The sequence below is a fragment of the Parasteatoda tepidariorum genome, chromosome 3 (genome assembly GCF_043381705.1).
Source record: "Parasteatoda tepidariorum isolate YZ-2023 chromosome 3, CAS_Ptep_4.0, whole genome shotgun sequence".
Taxonomy (NCBI): domain Eukaryota; kingdom Metazoa; phylum Arthropoda; class Arachnida; order Araneae; family Theridiidae; genus Parasteatoda; species Parasteatoda tepidariorum.
Window position 1 is genome coordinate 20,743,271 of NC_092206.1, and position 13,514 is coordinate 20,756,784.

Below are 13,514 nucleotides of genomic sequence, written 5' to 3' on the forward strand. Positions count from 1 at the left end.
ACGAAATTTGATTTTCCAAGTAGGACCACAATGCTCTATTGGATTAAGGTCAAGTGAATTTGGGGGCCAAGACATGACTTGAAAGTCACTGGAATGTTTCTCAAACCAATCCATGACGATTCGACCCTTATGACATGGTGCATTATCCCGTTGGTAAACACCACCCCCACAGGAAAAACTGTTGCCATGAATGGGTGAACCTGGTCTGCAACTATGTTCAAGTAGCTTACAGACGTCAGGGATTAGGATTATGGGTCCTAATGTGCCCCATGAAAACATTGCTCCTGAGCGAGAAACCATGAAAACCTGGGTGAGCCCATTGTTATAGATGGAGGGTGGTCATAATGTAATGGCTCTTCGGAGTATATATGTGTGTGTCTTCATAATGTGTTATTTTGTTTTAATTAAAAAGTTGCTTAGTTAAAAAAAGGTGTATATGTTGCTTTTTTTTAAAGAACTTTTCTGTTTCTCAACAGGAAACTAAAGATGGTTGCAAAGTAATCATTGGTGCTGGAGGGCGGAGCGAGCAAAGGACGAGGCCTCCCAGAATGTGTGCATAAAAAATTCTTTCAATTCTTCTAACTTTCTTTAAACTCTTCTTTGTTGATTTATTAGTTAATTTAACGATATTTTTCCCAATAGTTAATAAAATTTAAAAATAAATTTTCGAAATGTATTAAATATTTTTAAGAAAATATATTTAAATAATATTAAATTAAATAATTAAAAATAAATTGATAGACAATTTTACTTTTCAAACCATTGAAATTTAATTAAAATATTGCGTATGTATCAGTACAAAGAAAAGTACATTCTAATTACTAAAATTTAATCTATAAAATTATTCAAAATTAGGGTAATTGACAGCTCTTTGCGTCAGACATATGTTTTGGCACTCGTGCTATCAGCAAAAATTTCCATCAGTAGATATGTTTTTCTTAGGGAGTGAGGTATTTTTCACTTATAATTTTCCTTGCCTCATCAATAATACTTTCAAGATTCGGGAAAATTTTTCCGGTTCATTTAGGACATAATAGGATTTACGTGCTTCTAATTACGTAACAACTAGGATTTAGGCTATAGGATTTTACTTTTCAGAATACTAAAAGCCCCGAGCACCATATTTCTCAAACTCTTATTAAATATTCAAAAATTTTGTATTGTATTATTTAAATTCTAATAGAGAAAGCTAAAGAAAACTACTTCCAAGGTTAAATGTATTAAATGAAATTGCTTTATATTCAAAGAGTGGTGTTGAATTTATCATCGTCTTTGCCCAGAGTAAAAATTCGAGGAAATTGTTAAGAAGTTTTCGACGACACGTTTAACGTTCGAATTATAATTATCTAGTAATTTACCACCATCACCGCCACCTTTGGTATTATTAAGAATGGTTCACGTGTTTGTCAAAGTTCTGTTAAGGACGTTAAATGAATTTATAACTAACTTAAAAAGAAAAATGAATTATAAATATAAAATTGTAAATTTATTCTATGTGTTTTTAAAGTTAAGTTGGTTTGCTTTTAAGTTTTGATTTTATCAGAATTAAAATAGAAATTATTTAATATAAACAGTACTTTATTAAAAAAAAAATTTTGGAAAAATAAAAGATATTATTTTTGTGCTAGATTTACTATTTTGATTGTCACATATAGCCTTTTTTGCGCAGTGTTGCCTGTCTAGCAACATTAATAATTTAAAACTATTTGCTTTTAAACATCTATCGCTTAATAGAAGCCATTTTCTTTGTAAATATAGAGCCAGTCGTTGTAGCTCAGGAGATAGAGGGCTTCCATCCCACTGAGTAGGTTCAGGTTCACTATCTTGCTATGGTTTGTCGATATGGATTCTGCAACCGGCTCACACTGACAGCAGTTCTGACGTAAATTATCTCCAGCATTAAGCAGATCATGGGTTAGAGTCCTCTTGCTGTGTGGCAAACCGTGGTTTTCGTTGTTTTCCTCTCCATGTAACGCAAGTGCAAGTTTCTTCACACAAAAACTTCTTCACGAAAGCTAGTTTTTCCCAATTCTTGATTAGGGAGTTCATTTATCCTCCGGGTTGGGTATGAAGTTACTAGGTTGAACGCTGATAGTTCTAAACTCAGAAATAGGTTTGCTACTCAACACCGGTTATAAAATATTATAATATAAAATAAAAACTGCATAGATCTAAAATATATGCTTAGAATTCACAATCTAAGATAATAGTTGCTAATGTGCTACTTGCAAAATTTTAAATCATCATTTGCTTCTATTCATGTCTCATGGATTAATCCAATCAGTGTAAGCTATTGAAGCGCAGACTTCGTTCACCAAAATTGACTTCCAAACTCTTTAACTTNCATGAAATCAGAGTTGGCGAGTTAATCAACCGTTTCCTGAAAATTGGTGTTTTACTAATTTTGTGCTATGCGCCGGTTAAAAATGTGCTTTTCCTAACACTATTAAAAAAATAAATCTCACTGTCACCGTCGCTGTTGTTTTAGATAATTTATAACTTACTAATTATTTCACTAATTATTGTTATAATTTAAAAATTACTAAATGAAACAATTATAAATTTCGCACATGACTTTAGAAATGTTTTAAAACTTATTCTGATGACATAATGTTAGCTTCTCATTAGTTTTTGGAAACATTTATGACAAAATTGTTTTTTTTTTAATTGCTTTTAAGTATTTTTTTTCGTTATTTAGTTTAGTGAAAACTATTAGACTGAAGATTATGATTTTTTTTTCCTTCTGATACTGGCATCTACTTACTTTCGAACTAGTTTTGGAGTAAATAAAAAGTTTACATTAACTGTTTTTTGGATTTTTCTATGTAAAGGAGAAACTAAAAGTGGCGAAGAAAAAATTGGAGGTCGGCTATAGTGAGCAGGGACCAGAGCCTCTAATACTAATACAATTCTCTTATACTAATAAAAGAAACTAAAATACTAAAGAAAAATGCTAAAAATTCTAAGAAATGAAAATTTACTAAATAGTGTTTAATACTTTAGTTTTTAAATTTTCTCTAACTTTATTTAGAGCAGCGTGTAAAATTTCAAACACTCTTCAGGTCATATTTTGTGCATAATGATAAAAAGAAAATTGTCAAATGGTATAACACGTCTAATCGTTGAACAAACTTTAAGTCTCTTGATATTCGATATCAAAACTTGTAATTACTAAAGTTTGTGCTCTAAGCACTTCCCATTATTGGCATAAAAACGTAAATCTGATATTTGTTTCTTGAAAATATAATACATAAATAAAATTTTCGATATTGATTGCGATATTCTCGATATTGAAAGATTTTAATTGCATGTAGCAGGGGTGGCCAAGCTTCTTGATAGTCGAGCCATTTTTCAAAATGTGGAATTTTTCGTGAGCCGCAATTAAATACGTGTTTAAAAGGTACGCAAAAAAGGTATTAAAAATTTTTTTTTATAGAAATTATATTTATTGAAAACATATAAATAAAAGTTAAAAAATATGTGTATTGAATTTAAATATTAAAAATTAAACACATTTAGTTTACTTTTCTTGATAATTCTCTAACATTTGGTGAATAATTGGTGACAGCACTTCTCAGTAATTCTTTGAGATGCTGGTTAGTTATTACTGATCGGTGGTTGAATTTCACGAATTTTAAAGTGGAATAAAATTATCCACACAAGTACGTTATTCCGAATATTGAAATAATTCGACAAGCAGCCTTTTATAATTCAGGATACTTCAATTCTGGTACAAATTTCCAAAATTCAGTAATCGACGTCGATTTATTTTTTAATTGTAGAACTTGATCGTTTTGCATCTCTATTAATTCTAATTCTTAAGATGCTTTTTGGGTCATAATTATATTGGAAATGGAAAACTCACCTTGCGTTAATTTCAAATGGATTCAGAAAAATATAATAGCACAAAAATGAAAAGGGATCTTGGGTACATTTATCGAGAGCCAGAAATAATCCTTCAAAGAGCCGCATGTGACTCGCGAGCCGCTGGTTGTCCACCCCTGGCATAAAGCATCGAAATGGGCCCTACACCAAGCACGTAAGTAGTTTTATTAAGGTGGGCAATGTTAATTAGTTTAGCAGCTAAAATTATGATAGTATCATCATAATTTTAGTAGTTGTGGTACTTTATTTACGTCGCTGCACAATGGGCTATAGGTGGCAGTCTAGGAAGCAATCCCAAGGATGATTCGAGGATATACCATCACAATTTTGATCCTCTGGAGTGGAGGTGGATTCTTCGCTTTAGTAGCTAGGGGACATGCTTACGAAATCGATTATTTTAAGGTAGAACTATTTATCGATGACCGATAAGGCTTACCCTTCGTCCCTTCTCAGGCTCATCAAAGAGGTAATTCTTTGATCTACTAGAAACCGTGTCTTAAGATTACTATGAAATCATCACAATTTTAGTATGACTTGCATATAGTATGAAAGTTAAACTAGTAGGCTCAGAAAAAGTGATTTTTATATCGATAATTTTATCATTTGCTATCACAAATTCTGCAACAAGTCCCTAGGTTCGCTAATAAAGTCAAGAGGTAAAATGACCGGAAAAAATTTCTTGAAGCAGCGTAATAAATTAAGGAATGTTTAAGTAGGTATTTCGAGAAAAGGTGAAAACTAAGTATTGAAAATAGAATATATATATATATATTAATATATTCGATTGTGGTTGAAAATATTTTTAAATTAATGATATTGTATCCAACTGAAAGTTTTGCAATTTCCTTATAACAAATTAAAAAATTTTTTTAATAACATAAATAATTATTGTTTTAAAACAGATAATATAATAATTTATACTATTATGTACGCCTTAAAATTATTGCTTATTTTTTAAAATTTTAGAAAAGCGTTTCAATAAAATTCATTTAACAACGCTTAATTCAATTTACTACATACTGATATATTGAGTAAAAAAGGGTAAAGCTTCGTATAATTTATTAAACAAGGCTTCATACTAAATTTACACAATCTAATTTTTCTTTAAATTTTCTAATTTTCTAATTCAAATTTTTCTTTTAAAATTTTAACTGTTGCACAATATAAGACTATTAAATACTTAATAATTAATTTAGTTTAATAAATTTAAGCTAATTCTTTATGTTACACGGAGAAAAAAACGAATGATCATAACTACCAGATAATAGTAAAATTTGCGCAATCAGAGCACCAGGAAGTTTGATAATTTTTTATAGAAGCACTTTGGTAATGATTTGAGTAAAATTAACAATAAAATCCAATTTTATACGACAGGATAAAATTTGGTAACCCTGGTAAAATTTGGTAATCCGTAAATTCTATTTTTTCCATTAAATTTTTTAACTACTAATCATAAAAGCACCTATTTATATACATTTTCTTGTTAGAACTCTTGAAATAAACATGCAAACCATTAAACAGCAACCAATTATTAATGATTTTACAATTTATATAATTTGTTTGAAAACAAGCAGGTTTTTTTGTTAATATCTATATCATTCACTTAGACTAATCAATGAATTAATTATTTATTATCGCAAAAATGTTTCAAACAAGTCTCCCTGATAAAATTTAACCCTCTCAATCAAATTTACTAACTACTCAACAACAGAAATTAAGTAATTGTTGAAAACCGCCATTATCTTGAAGTTTTAATTAAAATTTTATTTGTGGTTTTTAATTATCTTGCAATCAACAGTTCTCATCAAAAATAATAATTAATTAAACATCGGAGCAATTTACAAGTTTCTGAAAAAGGTTTTAATAAAAAAAGGAATAAATTGAAGTGTTTTCATTTATTTTTAAGCTATTTCGTTACAAGTTCTCTTCTCAAATGCTTTTACTTTAAGTTAGGCATTTTTAATACGAGTGTAAACAACTCTCCTCTGGTTTTGCATTTTTTCCTTTTCATTTTATATTTATTAAAGTGAGATTGGTTAATTAACATCAAACTGTAAGAATTTGTTCATCGCTTTTAAATTTATACGTTCTTTTTCTTCAGAAAAATATTTTTATCTAGAAAATATCGCTGATAACCTTGTTATACTTTTGATTGGTGGAAATATTTTGGCGAAGGGTAGAATTTCAATTAAGTGTAATTAATGTACTTAAATTTTCTTTTATTTTAACTTGCTCTACATCTTATTATTGCTGGACAAATCTAGTTTAATCATAACATGGGATTCAAAGTAATTTGATAATGGCTATTTAAGTTTCCGTCATACGCGTTGCAATATATTGCATTTTTCTGGAAAATACATTTTTACCTATACATTTTTAGGATCCCTTGTCAAAATTGAAGTATAAACAAAACGCATTACAAGTCTAAATATATTATTTAACTACGGAAAAATGCTTTTAAATTTGTCGAATCAGTTACAGGAAGACAATTTTAAAACCACAGAAAGAAGCTGTTTGTTTACCGAAAGAAACTGAATGAAAGTGATTTGTAACTAATAGAATCACCTACACGCTTCGTTAGACATTTTCAACCGCTTTGAGGTTTTTAATACTGCCTTCTCCAAAAATAATTCATCAGATTTCGATACTGTTTTTAATTTACTATCGTCTGACAATACCATTGAAACTCGCAATGTGTACATATACTAGATCATGAATTTAAAAATATATTTTAAGGGCAGTGATTACGGAACACTCTATGCATAATACTGTAGAGGTTTAAAAAATCCTTTTAATCGGGACACTCTATTTTGATGATTATAATATGGATTCTACGTAGTTTTGATTACGGGTAAATGACGTGGTTGGTGCTTGATCTGCTACTCTACTATTCAAAATTGCTCATTGAACTTAAAAGAGTTCTTTCAGCTCTGACTTATTCGGAAAACAATAAAAATAACTGAAGTATTTAAAATTAGATCTATTTTGAAACTACTATTAATTGTGGTTGCATTTCTCGATAAAGGAAAACTGTTTAACGAAATATATTTTCAACAACGTTACATTATTGAAATACTTTAAAAAAAGATGTTATGATGGATGATAAAAGAGGGAATTGAACACTGCTAGAATTCTCATTCTAAAATTATGACTGACAGCAGTCTGTGGATCCAATTAACCGTAAAGTATACGATAAAGAACATATTTTACCTTTACAGTTTTAAAAAGTTTAAGGCTTGTTGAGTTGAAAAAGCATAAACAGAAAAATGTGTTTTTTTTAACCATTTACTAGGAACAGGGCTTCAAAACCGTAGAAAAGGAATTTAATTATACATTGGAGATAATTGATAGGCTTATGGTGCTGCTTTCTATGCGTGAATGAGAGTATCATATTCTAATAGTCCAGTACAGGGCAATGGAAACTCTTCACCTGTTGAAGGACATGGTGAAATCTTGTTTTGTCAACACTTGGACTCGAACCCCGGTTTGGTCGGTTTATGAGATTTACATGTTAGTCCTCTCTGCTATATTATGTATCCAGCTGTAAAGAACTAAGTGACTTCGTTAGGTCGGACTAGTTGGTGCGATAATTTTCGAGTTGTTTAACCGTATTAAGTGAGATTAGTTAATAAACTGTTTTTCTCGCAGTTAACAGTTTTAATACAGTCTTTATGACACAAGGAAGTACTCTTTGTTTTAGTGTAGTGAAATACCATTTCAATTGCAAAGTAGTTGCCACCATGTTTGGTGTTCAGATACCCGAAATTTTTAAAAAAGGAAATTTTAGTATAACTGAACCTCAAACCTAGCACGATGCCTTGATGTCAAAAAGTTGGTGTCTAACAAATATCGATACTTTGATGTCCGATATCCCACAATTATAACAATACTTTTAAAATAAAGTGTTTTATATATATATATATATATATATATATGACACAAAATTTTTATACTTCTACAAAAAGGTATATAAAAACTCACCACTTAGCTTTCTAATCTAAAAAAAAATATAAAAAATAAATAGAATCTGCTAGAGATTTCTGTTCTTAGAACTTTAAATTGGAAAAGAATACTTATTATTTTTGCTTTTAAATTTACAAAAAAACAAGATAATTTCTGTTAGATATTTCTATTCGTAGAATTTTAAGTTGAGAAGGAAATGCATCGTATTTCTAGTTTTCCCCGAACGTTTGGAAAAATTTTCTAAGTAAAAAATAATTGCTTTGTTGAAAATGAAGAGGAACATAACAGAGAAATCTCATAAATATTATCTCCCCCTTTTATTTAACTATTTAATGTTTATCATTGTTTTTCATAGTTGTTATATCCAGATGGCCGTTAATGATTGTTATACCCAGAATTTAGATACCCTTTAACATACAACGCAATGTAATTAGTTATGCATTACGGAATCAAGAAAAAAGAATAGCGTTTACTATTAGGAGAAAATCTGTACTAATAGTTAAGGTTTAATGTGAAAAATAACTCAGGATGATAATGCTATTTATTTATCCCCATTTTCTGATGAGATTCAACATGAAACAAAGATAATATTGTAAGTAAACTTATATGGGTGTGATTCCGGTTAGCTCTCAAAAACAAATAGATAGATAAAATTGATAAAAAAAATAGTACTTTCGCATATTTAGTAATTTATAAATAATTTATTATTATCCTAAAAATTTCTATCAAATAAAACAAAGATATTGATATTAATTGCTAACACTGAGGAAAAAAATGGTCAAAACTACCAGAACACGGTGAAATTTACTGTGTTTCTGGGTCTATGGGTACACCAAAGAGACACTCAGTAATTTTTATCGTAACACTTTGGTTAAGATTTAGTAAAATTAAGAATAAAAAAATGCGGCTTTATAAGATGGGATATAATTTGAAACATGTACTAAAATTTAGTAATTTTATCATAATCCTACAAAGCTTGGCATGAAAGTTCTTTATTCGGTTAAATTATCTTTTCGGTTTTGTTTCTTTTACTAAATAAGTGGTAATGAGGTCTATAATTTGGAAAACAAGAATTTTCGGTAAACCATTTCCTTGTGAAATGAAAAGATAACCAAATGATTTTAATATTATTTAACTACCGAACATTTTTTTATTAAGTGAAATTTGTTTTTTCTTCTTATTTTTAATTATTGTCATTTTCTTAGAGCATGGTAATTTTATACCAGAATTTATTTCATTTTCTCCATGGAAATTCTCTTGTATGTTCTGAATGATTACTTTTGGCACATATTTAGAAAATGAATTAACATCTAGGCTTTGAGAATTTTGGAACTAATATTTAAGAGGGAGACCCACAATAAAATCTATGAATATCGAAATCGATGCAAGATTGAAATTAAGAAGGACAAACTGTTGCGTCCTATGTATTTTATGATTAGATCAAATAGTAGAAAGATTGTTTAGAAGGCTTTCCTTTTGCTGAGTTTGAAATTGATAATCATTCATTACATTTTAATACCTTTTTATTATAATTTTTAATCCTAAAATTCGTAATCAGTTTGTTTTGTTCAAACATAAAAAAATTAAGTAAATCGTGAGAATTCCAATTAAATTTTTTTGGCGAGATTTTCAATAAAAAAAAATTAATGACTTAGCTGAAAAAACTAAGGTTAAATTTTCTAATTAATATCTTAATTTATTACTTTACAGAAGAAAAATTTAAACATTGCTTTAATAATTTTACCTTCCAATGATTTGTCATATCTTGATGTCATATTATTTCTTCTTATTAAAGTAATATCTACCCCTATGTCCTTTATCAGACTGTGTTCTTTATCATATTTGCTGAAATTTTCGAAAAAAATAATTTTATAAGTTTTGGATTAGTACGGCTTTCAGAATATTTATGAAATTAAATTAATAATTTAATTAAAAAGATAAACACTATTGTCATGTTTGCATATTTTTTTCCGTATATTTTATTAATCCGCATATTTTTTTCTTAAGACTCAAATAAGACTGCGAAGTAATTTAAGTGTGCAAAAAATTACTTGTTTATAAAAAAAATTCATACAATTTGATTTTACCATATTTGTAAGATACTACAAATTTGACTAATTCAGCTTACGGTATATGAAATACGCTAAAAAAGCTGAAATGTTGAAGTGTATTTTAGCTTTTACTGCAACAATTTTTTTTGTTACTTGAGGACTATATGATTCATTAAGTATAAAATATTTAAAAAAAAATCACTAATAAAAATTTATTAAAAATAATTAATTCATTAAATATAAAAAAACGGAAGAGATTAATAGTTTTAGATAATCATTTGAGTTAAAAGATATTAAGATTATCATTTATAGTTAAAACATACCGGTCATCAGAGTACCGGTACATTTTGTCTTAAAATCTATTTATACCGGAACATGTTACGAAATTTACTGTAATAATTACCCTAAAATCACTAAATCATAATATTTAAATAAATATTACTGTGAAAATTACTTTGCTATATTTTGCGTTAAAAACGCCGGTACACCCAATGTGCCGGTATTCTATACCGTAATTTGATTCGAATTATTTTAAAGTGTATAGCCTTACAAATGCTAATTAATATGGCAAGACGATGTTCTATTTTATGAAATCAATAACAAAAATGCCCTTAATTTGATTCTCTCTTTTTTTTCTTTTTTTGTTGTTGGCGGATTTAGTTTCTGGACTCTGAAAATACCGAAGGGGTAGGCGTAATCAGAAAAGTATGGTACGTTGTCAGAATTGCAAATGGAAGCACGGCACCTTTAATATTAAAGACATTTTTTACGTATTTTGCCAATTTCTGGAAGGAACACTCAATATTTTATTAATTAATTAAATAATATTTACTCAGCGATTTTAACAGAAACTTAAATTAAAATAAAAAATAGAAACTGATTTTAGGCAGCATAATAATTTATTATTAAAAGGCATTAAATTTCTTCCATATGTTTCGTAAGAAACATTTATTTACTTAATTTATTTTCTTAAAAGGCATGTAATACCTAATGAAATAACTATTTTTAAATAAATTCGTAATTTCTTGGTAATTCGTAATTAAAAAATAATTAAACAAAATTAAATTTAGTTTAAAAAACATTTTCATAAAATTAAACAATTTACAAAAAATATGGAAATATGACCCAGGTTTCATTTCTTGGTAGTATAATCATATTTAATACTAATATTTAATTTGGAAAAGTTTATTAGTCTTATAAGGTTTAACAATTTCTTTCCAAGAAATAAAATATGTAATAAGTCTTGCGGTCCAAATCCTATTTAAATATACGAATAATTATTTGTATAAAATTATATTCATATTAAATTCACTATAATAGTTAGTTTAACAATTAATTTAAAATAAATAAAATATGGAGAAATGCATTATTGCTGTAATACCACAAACAGATTCATTCCTTTTAAATACACCCACTTTCTTCTAAATATTAATATTTTCCATCTTGTTAAAATAACTCACAAGAGACCTAAAATTTTCTCTTTAATAAAAATGTTGAACACGTTTCTTCTTTAATTAAATGTTTCCAAGATAAAACACAAATACCACTAACAGTTGGTTAAAAAAAGTGAGAGTTAATTGAATAAAAGAAACCTACTACTTTAATTCTCAGAAAAGTATTCGCCCTGCTCACATTTGTAATAAATAAAGCATCGAAAAAAACTCTTAGGTGCAATATCACAAACATGTTATTTTTTTAAATACACACCCACCCTTGTAAATATTAATATTTCCCATCCAAAAAAGAAAGTTAACTTTACAAAAACTCACAAGAGACCTAAAATTTTCTCTTCAATAAAAATGTTTAACACGTTTCTTCTTTAATTAAATGTTTCCCAGATAAAACACAAATACCACTAACAGTTGGTTAAAGAAAGTGAGAGTTCAATAAAGGAAACCTACAACTTTAATTCTCAGAAAAGTATTCGCCATGTTCACATTTATAATAAATAAAGCATCGAAAAAAAACTCTTATGTGTAATATCACAAACATGTTATTTTTTTAAAATACACACCCACCCTCGTAAATATTAATATTTCCTATCCAAAAAGAAAGTTATTTTTACAAAAACTCGCAAGAGACTTAAAATTTTCTCTTTAATAAAAATGTTTAACACGTTTCTTATTTAATTAAATGTTTCCATGGTAAAACACAAATACCACTAACAGTTGGTTAAAAAAAGTGAGAGTTAATTCAATAAAACAGTGTTTCCCAAAGTGTGGTACGCGTACCCACAGGGGTACGGGAACAGTTTAGTGGGGGTACACGTTCTTATGTGAAATATCTTGCAACGAACGAAAATTTCAAAACATTTTATTTAAATACAAAGCTAGCCATGAAAATTTATGATTACGTATTTTTCTACTGGCTATTTTTTGCAGAGTTAACAGTTAATAATTAGTGGTGTCAACAACCAGCTGTGATTTTTAACTTTTGTGCAATCACAGCAAAAATAATATCATCCTTCTCACTGATGCAAATAAACTTATTAACAAAACTTGTACCAACAAAGAAAAACAAACATATTTTTAAAAAAATACATTCATTTTTTTATAAGTGGTACACAGCGTTAGGAAAAATTTAGAAAGGGTACACAAAAGTCATAAGTTTGGGAAACACTGCAATAAAAGAAACTTACAACTTTAATTCTCAGAAAAGTATTCGCCATGCTCACATTTGTAATAAATAAAGCATCGAAAAAAACTCTTAGGTGTAATACCACAAACATGCTATTTTTTTAAATACACACGCACCCTTGTAAATATTAATATTTCCTATCCAAAAAAGAAAGTTATTTTTACAAAAACTCACAAGAGACTTAAAATTTTCTCTTTAATAAAAATGTTGAACACGTTTCTTCTTTAATTAAATGTTTCCCAGATAAAACACAAATACCACTAACAGTTGGTTAAAAAAAGTGAGGGTTAATTCAATAAAAGAAACCTACAACTTTAATTCTCAGAAAAGCATTCGCCAGGCTCACATTTGTAATAAATAAAGCATCGAAAAAAACTCTTAGGTGTAATACCACAAACATGTTATATTTTTAAATACACACGCACCCTTGTAAATATTAATATTTCCTATCCAAAAAAGAAAGTTATTTTTACAAAAACTCACAAGAGACTTAAAATTTTCTCTTTAATAAAAATGTTGAACACGTTTCTTCTTTAATTAAATGTTTCCCAGATAAAACACAAATACCACTAACAGTTGGTTAAAAAAAGTGAGGGTTAATTCAATAAAAGAAACCTACAACTTTAATTCTCAGAAAAGCATTCGCCAGGCTCACATTTGTAATAAATAAAGCATCGAAAAAAACTCTTAGGTGTAATACCACAAACATGTTATATTTTTTAAATACACACCCACCCTCGTAAATATTAATATTTCCTATCCAAAAAAGAAAGTTATTTTTACAAAAACTCACAAGAGACCTAAAATTTTCTCTTTAATAAAAATGTTTAACACGTTTATTCTTTAATTAAATGTTTCCGAGTAAAAACGCAAATGCCATGAACAGTTGGTTAAAAAACGTGAAGATCTAATTCAATAAAAGGAACCTACAACTTTAAATCCGAGTAAAGTATTCGTCATGTTCACTTACAAATGCAA